The following is a 15527-nucleotide window of genomic DNA, read 5'->3' as shown; positions in this document are numbered from 1 at the left end:
TTGTCACATCATCCCCCCATTAGAAGGAATTTCGTCCCGAAATTAGAATTTAAGCAATTAAGAAGTTACAAATAACTAAGCGAAAAGGTGAGGGTATTTCAGTTTCATCTGATCCTCTCGTTCCCAAGTGAATTCAGGTCCACGCTTTGCGTTCCAGCGCACCTTCACTATCAGGATACGGCTCTGCTTCGTTTGCTTGACCTCTCGGTCCATGATCTCTACTGGTTCCTCCATGAAGTTGAGGCTCTCATTGATCTCGATCTCGTCGAGTGGAATAACAAGAGTCTCGTCGGACAGACACTTTTTCAAGTTCGAGACGTGGAAGGTAGGATGTACGTTACTGAGTTCGTGCGGTAGATTGAGTTTGTAAGCTACAGGACCGATTCTTGCGAGAATCTCGAAAGGCCCTATGTATCTTGGATTGAGTTTCCCACGCTTTCCAAAGCGTATCAAGCCCTTCCAGGGTGAGACCTTCAGTAGGACTCGGTCGCCCACCTGGAATTCCAATGGTTTCCTTCGCTTGTCAGCGTAGCTTTTCTGTAGGTCTCTAGAGGCTTTCAATCGTTCACGAATTCGAACGATCTTCTCTGTCGTTTCCCGGATGATCTCCAGACCCGTGAGAGTGCTTTTAGGAACTCATCCCTTAGCTAACTGGGTATCACCCACCTCAGTCCAGCACAGAGGGGATCTGCACTTTCGGCCATAGAGGGCCTCGAATGGAGCTGCCTTTATGCTCGTGTGATAATTGTTGTTGTAGGAAAATTCGACGAGGGGTAAATGGGTATCCCAAGCTTTTCGAAAGTCAATCACACAGGCACGCAACATATCTTCTAAGGTCTGGATAGTTCTCTCACTTTGCCTGTCGGTCTGTGGATAGTAGGCCGTACTCATGTCCAGCCTAGTTCCTAGGGAATTTTGTAATGACTGCCAGAACCTCGATGTGAATCTACTATCTCTATCTGAGATAATGGATATAGGAACACCGTGCAGTCTTACAATCTCCCTAATGTATGTTCGTGTGAGTTTCTCCATCTTGTTTGTTTCCTTGATCGGCAGGAATTGCGCAGACTTGGTCAGTCTATCGACGATGACCCGTATGGAATCAAGTCCACCCGTCGTCTTGGGCAACTTGGTTATGAAGTCCATAGTGATCCGCTCCCACTTCCATTCTGGTATCTCCGGTTGCTATAGGAGATCGGAGGGTTTCTGGTATTCGACCTTGACCTTTGCGCAAGTAAGGCATTTACTCATGAAGGTGGCAATATCTACTTTCATGTTAGGCCACCAGTATAACTTTTTAAGATCCAGATACATCTTATCTGAACCCAGGTGGACGGAATAACGTGTGTTGTGAGCTTCTGTCATGACCAAGTCTCTGAAGCCACCGTGTTTTGGTGTCCAGATCCGATCCATGAGGTACAAGGCTCCGCCACCCTTGACTTCCAAGTTCTTATCCATCCCTCTAAAGGATTCACTAGCTACATTTTCAGGTTTCAAAGCATCAAGCTGAGCCTCCTTTAATTGCGTGGACAAGTGTGAATGGATAGTTAGAGTCAAAGATTTGACCCTTCGACCAGAATATTCTTTCTAACTTAGGGCGTCGGCTACTACATTGGCTTTACCCAGATGATAACGAATATCGCACTCGTAATCACTGAGTAGCTCGACCCACCGTCGTTGTCTCATGATGAGCTCTTTCTGGTCGAAATTGTGTTGTAGACTCTTACGGTCTGTAAAGATCGTGCTTTTCTTACCATATAGGTAATGTCACCAGATCTTCAGAGCAAACACAACTGCTCCTAGCTCAAGATCGTGGGTGGTGTAGTTAACCTCATGTGTCTTCAGCTGTCTCGAGGCATAGGCTATGACTTTACCTCACTGCATCAGAACACATCTGAGCCCTTGATTTGTTGGGTCACAATAGACTACAAAGTCTTATATCCCTTCGGGGAGGGATAGTATCGGTGTGGTGCACAAGGCTCGTTTGAGCGTTTGGAACGCTCTTTCCTGTTTCTCTTCCCAATCAAAGGCCACGCCTTTCTGGGTCAGTGTTGTAAGAGGTTTTGCTATGCGGGAGAAGTTCTGAATGAACCTGCGATAGTAGCCAGCCAGACCTAGAAATTGGCGAATTTCTGTAGGTGTCTTCGGTGCTGACCAGTTCTCGATGGCCTTAATTTTGGAAGGGTCCATGTGTATTCCCTCTTTGCTAACAACATGGCCCAAAAATTCGACTCGCCGAATCCAAAATTCGCACTTGGAGAACTTCGCGTAGAGCTTCTCCGACCGCAATGTTTCTAAGATTTTACGGAGGTGTTGACTATGTTCCTCTTTACTTCGAGAGTAGATGAGTATGCCATCAATGAAGACGATGACGAACTGATCCAAGTAAGGACGACACACCCTTTTCATCAGATCCATGAATACTGTGGGCGCGTTAGTTAATCCGAACGGCATCACTACAAACTCTTAGTGCCCATAACGAGTTCGGAAGGCTGTCTTGGGAACATCCTCCTCTAACACTCGTAGTTGGAAATATCTGGATTGTAGATCTATCTTCGAGAAGTAGTTGGCTCCTTGAAGTTGATCAAATAAATCGTCAATGCGGGGCAAGGGATAACGATTTTTAATGGTAAGTTTGTTGAGTTCTCTATAGTCGATGCACATGCGAAACGATCTATCTTTCTTCTTGATGAACAAGACCGGTGCTCCCCATGGTGAGAAGCTTGATCGAATGAATCCCTTCTTGAGAAGTTCGTTAAGTTGACTGGAAAGTTCTTGCATCTCGGCCAGTGCCAGACGATAAGGAGATTTGGCTACTTGGGTAGCTCCTGGCACTAAGTCGATTCGGAACTCGACTTGGCGTTGTGGTGGTAAACCGGGAAGTTCTTCTGGGAAGATGTCGAGAAAGTCGTGTACTTCTGGGATGTTCTGAATGTCTTTCATTTCTTGACTTGTATCGACGACGTGTGCGAGAAATGCATGATACTCCTTTCGCAAGCACTTCTGAGCTTGAATGCACGAAATGATGTGAAGGCTCGTACTAGGTTTGTCGCCATAGATAACTAAGGTTTCATTGTTATGAAGGTTAAGACGAACTGCTTTTTCAAAGCACAGGATGTCGGCGCAAAGAAGACTCAACCAATCCATGCCGATGATAACGTCGAAACATTTAATCAGGACTGGCATGAGATCTATCTTGAAAGTATGGCTATCTAAAGTTAAGGTACAACCTACGTATATGCAGTTAGTACTCTCTGTTTTCCCGTTAGCCATTTCTACCGTGAATAAACTATCTAACACACATGGTTTTTGTTTAAGCAGTTGTGAAAATTTGCGACTTACGAAATTTTTCTCTGTTCCACTGTCGATAAGTATGCAAGCATATGAGTTATTAAGGAGAAACATACTAGTAACTATTGTAGGATCAGCTACCGCTTCCTCGTGGCCTAGGGCCATAACTCTTAGTACCCCGCCAGCCATCCCCGCCTTAGGGCAGTTCCTCTTGTAATGGCCCACTTCGCCAATACCGTAGCAAGTTTGGCCCATACCAGCGTTAGGAACCTGGGCGGCCTGAGCTGTTGGAGTCATGCAGAAACGGACTGTGTGTCCCTTCCTATTGCAGTTAGAGCACTGCATCTCCTTGCAAGGTCCGTGGTGGTGGAAATTACACTTGGTGCACCTCGGGAGAGTTCCAGCATATGTTTTTGCTGGTAAGGGGTTCGCAGGGACAATGGGAGTCACTGTGGCAGCATTGATCGCCACAAGTTGTTGTTTCTTGGAGGATCCTTGAGAAGCCCCTCTTTTCCTCTTATTCCACCCCTTCCTGTTGTGGTCGGGGTTGGACTTTTGTGGTACGGGTGTAGGGATTGTTGGGTTCTGAGGTTTCCGGTGATCGATGAGATATTGTGCTAGTTCCTTGGTGCTATCGAAGGTAATAGGCTTAGAAGCTATCACACTTGACTGGATCTGGGGCGACAGTCCCCATATATATCTCTTTATCTTTTTTCTCTCAAGAGCAACCATATCAGGGCATAGGTTTTCCATATCACAGAACCTATTTGTGTAGATTGTGATGTTGGATCCAACCATTTGTAGACCCCAGAATTCCTGCTCGAGTTTTTGTACTTCACCTCGAGGACAGTATTCTTTCATCAGCACGTCCTTTAACTTTTCCCAGCTGATGGAATACGCCACCATCAAAGTCAGATAGTTAACATGGCCGTTCCACCATGTTAGTGCTCTGTCAGAGAAGGTACAAGCTGCAAAGTTAACCTTGTTGCCCTCCTGGCAAGCACAGATTTCAAAGACAGATTCCATCTTTTCAATCCATTGTCTCAACACCATAACACCCCCAGTTCCATTGAAGCTGCGGGGTTTGGCGTTCGTGAAGTCCTTGTAGGTGCATCCCCGAGGGTGTCCATGGCTTTCGCCATGGTTCGAGGGAGGTGCACCTATTCCTGATCCACTAAGGGCAGGAGCGTTGATTGCTGACACAGCAGCTGCAACTACTGCTGTCCAAGCTGCCTGGAACATGTTGGCATCGTAAGGATTAGGGGGTTGAAGAGGTTCAGGTGGTGGGGGAGGTGGTGGTATCGGTGCTTCGTTGTTTGGGTTACGCCTTGTATTTCTGCGTCGCGGCATCTTTAACTATACGTTTAAAAGATGATGACATGGATAAGAATAAATGATTAATGAATGTGTCTCATGGTCTAACTCCCCATAGTCCAACAACATAATGAATAGAATGACTAAATGAAGATGACAGCATTTGGATAATAATTTCCATAAGATTAGATATCTATCAATAATACTGGAATTACAGATGTAACAAGTTCAGGAAAATGGCCTAGAAGTAGGCCTTACATCAACCAAGATGGAAAATTTTGACAGAACTAAGATTAGATCAATACCTAACAGATCTAAGATTTATAAAGACAAGAAATTAGACCAAAGTTTTACATAAACTAGGTTATATCCAAAAGATGAGTCGACGAGATTCTATCGGCGACGAGAACTGCTAGCATGAGTTCTCGATCCCGACAGTAGACGTTCCATGTCCCTCATACGCCTGTCAGCTCTCACTTGCTGAGCTCGAAGTTCCCTAACTTCAGCTTGAGTTTCGGCAAGTTCCCTCTGCAGATTTGCATTGCGGACCAGAGTCCTTTCATGAGCAGACTCTAGTTGGCGAATGTGGACAGTGTTAACACCAGAGTTGGATTCAATCTCCATGACCCGGTCAATAGTTGCTTGACCTAGTATCGTGTTTCTAGAAATTCTGCGAACCATGATGGGTAGGACCCTGTCAGTAGAACCTCCTTCGGTGAGGTTGTAGAAACTTCGGTCTCCATTGTAGAGAATCGGCTGACCTTGTTCCTGACTCCATCTAGTCAAGTTAGTGGCCCACAGAGGTGTGGGTCCTTGAAACACAGGACGCGGATTCAGGTTTGGGTTTTGAGCAGCTGGGGGTAGGTTGTTGACTTCAGGCTCCGAGTCAGAACTATCGGAGAAACCCTCATCATGGTGATCATCCAAAGGGATTGGGTAATCATCTTCTGGTTCTGCCTCTAGCCAACCAGCATTGCCTTGGTTTGGGAAGTACGGATCGCCATGGTGAAATCCAGCCATTTTAATCTACGCGAGAAAAGGGATATAAGAAATAGCTAAATAGACGAACTGACTAAGATAATTATAGTAAGACCAAATACCCCTATGGTATTTCTTTATGGTTGTGTTGGTAATTTTTTAGACTTGTTGCCACATCACAACCATTCTTGAGCATATGCTAATCACTCCTCGGACCAGCATAGTTGATCAGGCTATGCCATTCCCAAGACTGACCATATATCCCCAGGCTTACTTGTGATATTCAACAATCGTAATACTTTTGTTCTTGTCATTGTGACACTAATTTTTGTATGAATGCAGGCACGTATACTTACTTAAATATTTTATTATTTAAAAGTATAACTCTTAGACAGAGTGTTTTAATCCCCATGTATTTATAGTTAGTATATCTTTTATGGGTTGATATACTATATTCACTATAAACAATGCTCTGATACCAATCTGTCACACCCCAAAACCACGAACGGCGGAAACGTTCAGGGGTGGAGGACATCATGTATAGTATCACGAACAATCTAAAGTAGTAAACAAGCAACAACATCATCCATTGCATTAAGAGTAAAGTTTTAATACATGTGTGTTCTTTCATTGTAATAAGAAACCAAAAATATACAATCAAAATAAAAGACGAGACTTGTCTGCTCCGTCTTCTCAAAACCTGGCCACCGTACCTGTCTACTGATGACCTGAGAATACAAGTTATTTTGAAAGAGAGCATCAGCATTAAAGCTGGTGAATTCATAAGTATTTAAGTGTCATTGTCTTGCTTTGAAAAGCTGTTTTAAAAGTCATGTAAACCTTTAAATGAAAATGTTGATATAAGTATGAAAAGCCCTAGAAAATCCCTTATTTTCTATCAGTATGTAAAGTAATCTTCAACCAAGACTCGAATGTTTTGTTATGACAATGTAGCCTTCTACCAAGACCCGAATGTTTTGTTATGATAATGTAGTCTTCTACCAAGACCCGAATGTTTTCTTATGATAATGTAGCCTTCTACCAAGACCCGAATGTTTTGTTATGATAATGTAGTCTTCTACCAAGACCCGAATGTTTTGTTATGATAATGTAGTCTTCTACCAAGACCCGAATGTTTTGTAAGTAAAATGATAGTTTTTCCTTCTTTTTGACTACTACAAACAGTAATTAGTCTAACTCATCGTTTATGTGAATATATCACAAAATAAAGTAAATAGGAAAAATATAACCATGTAAGTGTTATCCCTGGATACCAGGACTAACACGCCATCGCAGTAAGCGATATGTATAACCTAATGAACCTCCAAAGACGGTCCAATTGTCCTCTGTAGCAGCAACAGGTTGGAGGAAGGGTTATTACCGTAGCCGACTCCTAATATGAGTGGTAACCTAATGATCATCCGAAGATTTTCATCTCATCCTCTGTTGCAACAGCAGGATGGAGGAATGGTTAGTTCCGATATCAATCTATCTATTATAACAGATAACCTTAGACATCCGTAGATGTTCATCACCCACTGGTGCTAACAGTTGGGTTCCGGAATGGTTAGTCCCGTCTAGACATCCCGTCGAACAGGGATAGGCAGGAAAATTTACATAGAAGGTACGGATAAATCTTCCTTGTAACTCTAGGTACAAGTATCCAGGTAAGTGAATACAGGATAATGTATCTATCTAATAGTACTCATGTATGGTATTCATGTAAGCGTATTCAGATAATTGTATCTATGTAAACGTACTCATGTATCAGGTAAGGATAGGTAAATGTGTTCATGTATCATGTAAGCATATGTAAGTGTACTCATGTATCATGTAATGTACTGGTATAGACTCATGAATGAACTGACTCTTGTGTGATTCCTTGTAATATGAATAATGTTTGATATCTTCAAATTATCCCTATGATAATTTACTGAAAGGTAGTTGGTTGTTCAAGTAATTTTATACACTCTTACTACTCAAGGGTGCGAGAAACTAAATGAAAGACGAAAACTATAACATAAATACATATATAAGAATATAAGTGTATGTGCATACTTTAGTTCAAGAATGTAAAATGGTTTTGTAAGACATTTAAGGGTTTTGAACAAATATAAAAGTGACTTGATGTCATTTTGATAAACATTTCAAAAGTAATACATTTGATAACAAAGTATTTTAAAGGTAGAAAACCATTTCATGCATCACATTTTGTAGTATGTGAAATCTGTTGAATGAAAACACAGTTATAAAATACATATAGATTATTTAATAACATGTTGTTTTCTACTTGTATTCCCCCCCCCCCCCATTAAAGCATTTAAAATCATTTAAACATTGATTAGGGGTATGAACTCACCTGTATATGATGGTTTGGATGAACTGGACGGTGTAGGATTGTTAGGTGTCAAGTGAGGACTTGTACACACACTACAATCCTAATGAACATATAATCACACATATATGCACTCAATTAGTCTTAAATTACTAATTGATAATGTTAAGACATCGTAGAACATAATAAACACTTTATATAAGTGTTTTAAGCCCTAAAGATTGCATCTAAGCTATTGTGGGACAAGGTACTTGGGTTTAGAGTTCCAAAGGATCCCATATATGAGTTTAATCTCCATATATCCTCACACATGGAGTTTACGGTTGTAAACTCTTGAGTTTATGGCCGTAAACTCCCAAACTTGGTGGTATTTTGTGTTTTGAAGTTCTAAATGATTCCTAGAATTATTCCAACTTGGTGGTTGAATCCTTGGAAGGGTTTAAGGCATAGAAACACCCCTTTTGAGGAGTTTACGGCCTTAAGGCCATTTTTTTTAGAGCTTGCAGCCGTAAACTCTTAAGGATGGGTATTTTTGATGCTTTCAAGTCTCATACACATGTAGTATAGGTCTCAAACTTTTATCCCAAGCATATGAAGGCCTTAGGCACACTTTGGTGCCCTTCTTTGATGTTCATGGCCCAAGAACCTTATTAGGGCTGTGAACTCACTTTGAGGTGTGATTTTGATGTGTTTTGGTCCTTCAATTAAGTGGAAACAATTCCTAGTAAATGTCCAATGCTTTAGGTGCCTTAAAAGCACCCTTTTGTCCATGATTTTGGAGTTCATGGTCCAAGATCTTCTTGGGCCGTGAACACACAAAACTTTATGATTCTTGGTTGTTTTCATGTCCCTAACACACCTATATATGATTCCAAGGTAGTATCATATCATAAGGTAAGGTATAGGCATTGTTTTGGGAGTAAACTCCTAAATCTAGTTATTTAGCTATCTAATCTATGTTATGAACACATTTTAAGCTATATAACACTACTAGAGAGAGGTACTCACGATTTGGGATAAAAACCCGAAGACCCGTGAGAGAGAAAATGGCTTTTCTCTAGTTTTAAATGTAAATAATGAATGAAATTGTTTCAGTATTCTATTTATAGTCCTGAGATTTTTGGCAGAAAATATTTATATTCCCAAAATGATTTCTAATATAATAGAGTGTTGGAATAACAGTGTTGCTCTAAACCCTAGTGCATCCACTCTCCTGATATCTCCTGAAGTGTAAACCCTGAATTACTCTAACTTACAGGAAAAAGTTTGAAAATTAACTGTGATTGCTATAACTTCTATTGAAGTGATATAGTTTGTACAGAATGGAAATTTCGGGTTGTCACAGAAAGATTGAGAAGAAGTTGAAGGGAATGCTGGAGTAGACTGTCGCTACTATAACGGTGCTAATCATCTAGCCAATGATTGCATGTTGAGGAAGAAAGATGATAAGAAGAATAAGGTAAAAGATGAAGTTTATTATGCTGAAAGATTAGAAGAAGTTCGTGTGAAGGAGAAAAACTTGTCATTGGTTGCCATGGGAAAACAAGATGATGATGGAACTTATCAGGTCTGGTCATCTGGATCAGATGATGATGAGATACAATGTTTGCAAAAATGTAGGAGGAATCTGATGAAGAAGCATACGAAGTGAAAGGGAGATGCTTCGTATCAAAGGCTGCAGACAAATCTCCAATAACAACAAAGGTACGTAACATTCTTGAATCTTTTAATATTCCAGTAAATGCTTATAATTCTGAATTGGTATCTTTTGATGAAATTGTTACTTATTTTGATTCAATTGTGGTGTCTGCTAACAATGAGGCTAAGAAGCTTTCTATGCAGTTATTAGAGACAGAGAAAAAGTTAGATTTGAAAAACACGAAAGTAGATTGCTTAGAACTTCAGATTATGAACATTATGGTTGATAGGGATAATTTGTCAAGTGAAAAAAAAAAATTGTTGTTAGCACAAAGAAAAATTTACTGTAATTCAGCTAAGCGATTGTATGGGAAATTAACAGAGTTACATCATTCTTGTGAGATTAGTAGAGAACAACATAGAAAGTTATTGCCTTTTACAGCTTACGAAAGAGCTAAGGTCGATAATATTTCATATGATTGTGATAAAGAAATATCTGAATTTGACAAAGTTCCTGATGATAGATATAAATATGGAATAGTCAAAGTAGATGAATGTCTTGATTCTACTGAATTAGTTAAAATTCTAAATGATACTTTGACTAAGAGGGTGTTTGGCTTAGCTTTTGTGGGGAAAAATTACTTTTTGTAAAAGGACTTTTTACAAAGGTTGTTTTTTAAAATGTGTTTGGATTACCTTTTGAAGGGAAAAAATCAAAAGTTAAAGTGTTTGGTTTAATTTTTACATGCAAAATGACTAAAAATGACATGTTTACATATTTATTGGGGGTAGATGGAGATATAAAAGTAATTTTAATGTTTAACACTGTTGAAAAATTGGAAAAGTCATGATTTTGTGACTTTTCAAAAAGACCAAATTTACTCTATAGGAAAAGTCATTTTCAAAAGTCCTTCTCATCTTCCCAAACATCTTTTTGACTTTTTCTAAAAGAAAAACTCAAAATTCATTTTAGAAGTTAAACCAAACACCCTCTAAGTCTGAACAAATTCACATTTTGAAAAAGACTGAAAATTCAACATCTGATGCTCAATCTAATTTTGCTGATATTGAAGATAATTCTGACAATATTAGTGAAATTAGTGATCTTGAGGATGTTAATTGTTCTCAGTTGTCTATTATTAATATTGCATCTTCATCCAAAGGGAAAGAAAAAGTTAACGATTTGTTGGTTAAGAATGATACTACTCAATCCTCAACTTCGAAAGTTTGTGATTTGGACTTCGTGGAAATCAGAGACAGTCAAACAGATGATAGTGATGATGAAAAAGATGAGAAACTTTCGAAGGAAAATGTATTTTCGAAGGATGAAGAAATTCCTCGAATTTAGTTCACCAGGTGTATGGTGATACACAAAAGTATGAAAAAGTGTTGAAAGAACAAGGTCCTCATTACCTTGAAACAAAATACAGTGGTGTATCCAATTTTCAAGTGTACAGATGATGTCGTGTTTCCAAACCAAGTATTCGTAACAATTGGAAATGTTGAAAATGTCAAACCAGAATTCAAGAAATTGGTGGAACAAGACAATTTGAAAACATCAGATGAAGGGTTCTTTGCAAATCAAAGCACCGTTGAAAACAACCTAACAAAGAATTCATATGTTTTTCAAAGACAAAAATCTCAGAGAAAATGGGTTGAAAAATCAAAACTTGAGAATGATGTCAACAAACTAGTTTTTGAGGAAACAAAAAGTGGAGTCAAATTAAATTCAAAAGAATTCAAAGAACAAAAAGAACGATTTTCGAAAGAAAATAATGTTTCAAAAAGACAAGCAAGAAAGAAAATATTTTGGCAAACAATAGAGTCTCAAAAAAATTCAATTGATTTGTCAAAACCACTTAAGTTTGTGAATTCGGTAAATTATTCAGACAAAAAGAAAAATCTTGCTCATCCAAGCAAAAATGTGTCTAAATCAACATCACCAAAATATATTTTCAAAGTGAAAAATTCATCTTTTTCAAAAGGATAACAAGTTTATCGTCCAAAAACTCATTCTAAGTTTGAAGTAAAAACAACACCAAAGTTTTCAAAAGTGTCAAAACCTAACATTTCATGGAAAAATTCAAATAATTCAATGAATTCTAATTCACCAAAGTTTTTTTCTCAACGTCAACATTATAAATCAACAATTGATACTTCCTATGCTGAATCATTTGTATCAAAACCAAAAATTGATTTTGTTCCTCAAAAGCCAAATTTTCCAAATCATACGAAGAAACAAACATTAAAAGTTATGCATGAAAAAGAGATAACTTCATGAAAGAATATTGATCACTGGCTCGAAGGAAGAGGAAAAATTTATCAATCAAATAAATATTCGAAAGATCAAATCAATGAAGCTTATGAGAAGTATGTAAATACTTCTTCAAATGGCAGTTCAGCATCAAAGGATTCGAATATCTTTGTACAAGCATGGAAACCTATCACAAAAGCAAAAACCGAACAATCACAAACTCAGAATGCGAAAGGTGGTGTCAGTATACATACGAAACAAACAAAACCTTATATTTCAATCCCTACAAATGAAGATGTGGACATTATTTATAGTCTCAAAACTAAAGTTTCTGATTTAGTCACAATTTATTCTTTTCAATCTTTATTGAAATCTAATTTCCAAGGACCCAAAAAGCCTTGGGTACCTAAATTCTTTCAATGATTGCAGTTACTTTGTGACGAGCAATATGATACGAAGTGGTATATTGATAGCGGTTGCTCACGTTACATGACTGGAAGGATGGAGAATTTAAGATACTTTCGAAGCATTGAAAATGCTAGACTGGTGAAGTTTGGAAATAATCAAAAATGTTAAGTGAAAGGATATGGCAAAGTTACGAATGGAAAATTCACAGTAAATCGAGTTGCATATGTAGAAGGTCTTCAACATAATTTGATTAGTGTTTCACAATTAGTTGTGGGCACTGGAAATCCAGTGGTGTTTAATGAAGAAGGAAGCATTATATCAAAAGTAGAGACAAATGAAATACTGATAAAATCGAAACGATATGGAGATATGTTCACCCTAGATATTAAACCAATCGTGGGCAAACCATCAGTTTGTCTACTTTTGAAAGCATCAAGTGATGTCAGTTGGTTGTGGCATAGATGTTTATCTCATTTAAACTTTCGAAATCTAAACAAGCTGGTTACAGAAGATTTAGTTCGTGGACTTCCTATGTTAAAATTTGGCAATAATACTCTTTGTGCAGCTTGCGAACAAGGAAAACAACATCGCAAAGGACATCCTATCGTGATAGACTCAAAAATTGTTGAACCATTGGAACTTCTTCATATTGACCTTTGTGGACCTTCAACTGTTGAAACAATTAACAAGAAACGGTACATTTTGGTTATAGTTGATGATTTTTCACGTTTCACATGGGTATTTTTTCTCAGGTAAAAATCTGAAGTAGTTCAGATAATGATTGATTTTATCAAAAAGATAGAGATGAGTCCGAAAACGAATGTTCGTAGAATAAAGAGTGATAATGGGACTAAGTTTAAGAACAAGATGTTGGATTCGTTTTTAACTGAAAAAGCAATTTCGCATAATTTCTCATCATCATATACACCACAACAAAATGGTGTTGTCGAACGAAGAAACAGATCATTGTGCGAGGCAGCAAGAACAATGTTGACATATGTGAATCTTCCTCGGTATTTTTGGGCCGAAGCTGCATCAACAGCATGTTTCACTCAGAATCGTTCTTTTATTCATAAAAGATTTAATATCACTCCTTACGAAATAATAAATAAACGGAAACCTAATGTCAAATTTTTCCATGTTTTTGGTTGCAGATGTTTCATCCTGAATCTTAAAGACAATCTTTCAAAGTTTGCAGCTAAAGCTAATGAAGGCATATTTTTGGGATATTCGCATTCATCAGTTGCATATCGGGTGTTGAACAAACGAACTCGCAAAGTTGAAGAAACTTTTAATCTTACCTTTGGTGATTACTTTGTTAAACAAATAGCAAGAAAGTTTGAACAAAAACCAATTCTTGTTGAATCAAACAATCAATCTGAGATTGATAATTCAATTGATTTTGATTATGATCTCATTTTTGGTGCTCCAGATAGGGCAATTGATGGTGAAGTTCATGCTGTTAATAATCAAACACCTGAATCATCAAAACATACTGATGAATCAACAATAACTTCTGATACTACTGACAATGGCAAAAGTATGCCAGATGTTCATATGGAAGGGGAGCATACGTCTATTCCTCTAAATGTTGAGGGGGAGCATGACAATACTGATGCAATTAATAGCGTTCAAGGTGATGAATTTCATGAATTTGATGATAATGTTTCTGTGGCAGGTACTGAAAATGAATCAATGTACGAAGATGCACCATTGGAATTTGATCCTGCATATCCACCACTTGAAAAATGGACAAAGAATCATCCAAAAGAGCAAGTTATAGGAAATCCACAAGATGGAGTTTAACAAAAGCTCAAATTCGTGCGAAAAATGAGGTATTAAATACGAATCAGGAATTTTGCATGTTTAATGTTTTTATTTCGAAAATAGATCCGAAAACAGTTAAGGTTGCTATGGAACACTCAGATTGGGTTGTTGCTATGCAATCTGAACTTGCTGAATTCGAAAGAAACAAGGTTTGGATACTTGTTCCAAAACCAATTGATGTTTCGATTTTCGGGTAAAAATGGATTTTTAAAAATAAAACCCAACAAATAAGGCAATATTATTCGAAATAAATCTAGGCTTGTAGTCAAAGGTTATTCGCAACAAGAAGGTATCGACTATAAGGAAACCTTTGCCCCTGTCGCAAGACTCGAGGCTGTTCGAATATTTTTAGCCTATGCTGCACATAAAGACTTTGATTTTTATCAAATGGATGTCAAATGTACATTCTTGAATGCAGAGCTCGAAGAAACTGTTTATGTTGAACAACCACCAGGTTTTGCTAATGAAGAATATCCTAATCATGTTTACATTTTAGATAAAGCTGTGTATGGGTTAAAACAAGCACCAAGAGCATGGTATGCAACTCTTACCAATTTCTTAAAACAATCAAAGTTTAAACAGGGATCAGTTGATCCCACATTTTTTCGTAAGAAAGTTGGTGATCATCTCACGCTTGTTCAAATTTATGTTGATGATATTATTTTTGGATCTATTGACCCAGTTTTGTCTAATGAATTTGAGAATTTGATGAAAAGTAAATTCGAAATGAGCATGATGGGTAAAATCAATAATTTTCTTGGGTTAAATATAAGACAAAGTAGAGAAGGAATTTTAATCAATCAAGAAAAATACACAAAGAATTTGCTTGAAAAGTTTGGTATTACTAATAGCACGAAACTACGAGTGCCAATGGTTGTAGGAACGAAGTTAACACCTTCGTTGGAATTACCTGCTATTGATCTTACTTTATTTCGAAGCATGATTGGTTCTCTACTTTATTTAACTGCTAGTATACCTGATATCATGTTTTCTGTATGAAATTGTGCAAGGTATCAAGCAAATCCAAGAGAACCACATTTAACAGCTGTGAAAAATATTTTTCGTTATCTCAAAGGAACAGTTTCGTTGGGAATATGGTTTCCTTCGAAATCTGGATTTTTCATTCAAGCCTTTTCAGATTCAGACCCTGGTGGATGTACTCTCGACAAAAAAAAGTACAAGTGGAGGATGTCAATTACTGGATGGAAAGTTGGTAAGTTGGCAGTCAAAGAAACAAACTTGTGTAGCAATTTCTACTGCTGAAGCTGAATATATTTCTGCTGCTGCTTGCACTTCTCAAATCATTTGGATTCAAAACCAATTGTGTGATTATGCAATTAATATGAAAAAGATTCCTTTGTATTGTGATTCATAAAGTACTATTCGCATTTGTCATAATCCAGTACAACATTCGAAAACGAAACATATTGCTCTTCGTTATCATTTTATAAAAGATCATGTGGAAGATGGTAATATTGAAGT

The sequence above is a fragment of the Lactuca serriola genome, chromosome 8 (assembly GCF_051521515.1).
Source record: "Lactuca serriola cultivar US96UC23 chromosome 8, Lser_US96UC23_V15, whole genome shotgun sequence".
Lineage (NCBI taxonomy): Eukaryota > Viridiplantae > Streptophyta > Magnoliopsida > Asterales > Asteraceae > Lactuca > Lactuca serriola.
The sequence above is the reverse complement of the archived record's forward strand: the minus strand, read 5'-3'. Positions refer to the sequence as shown.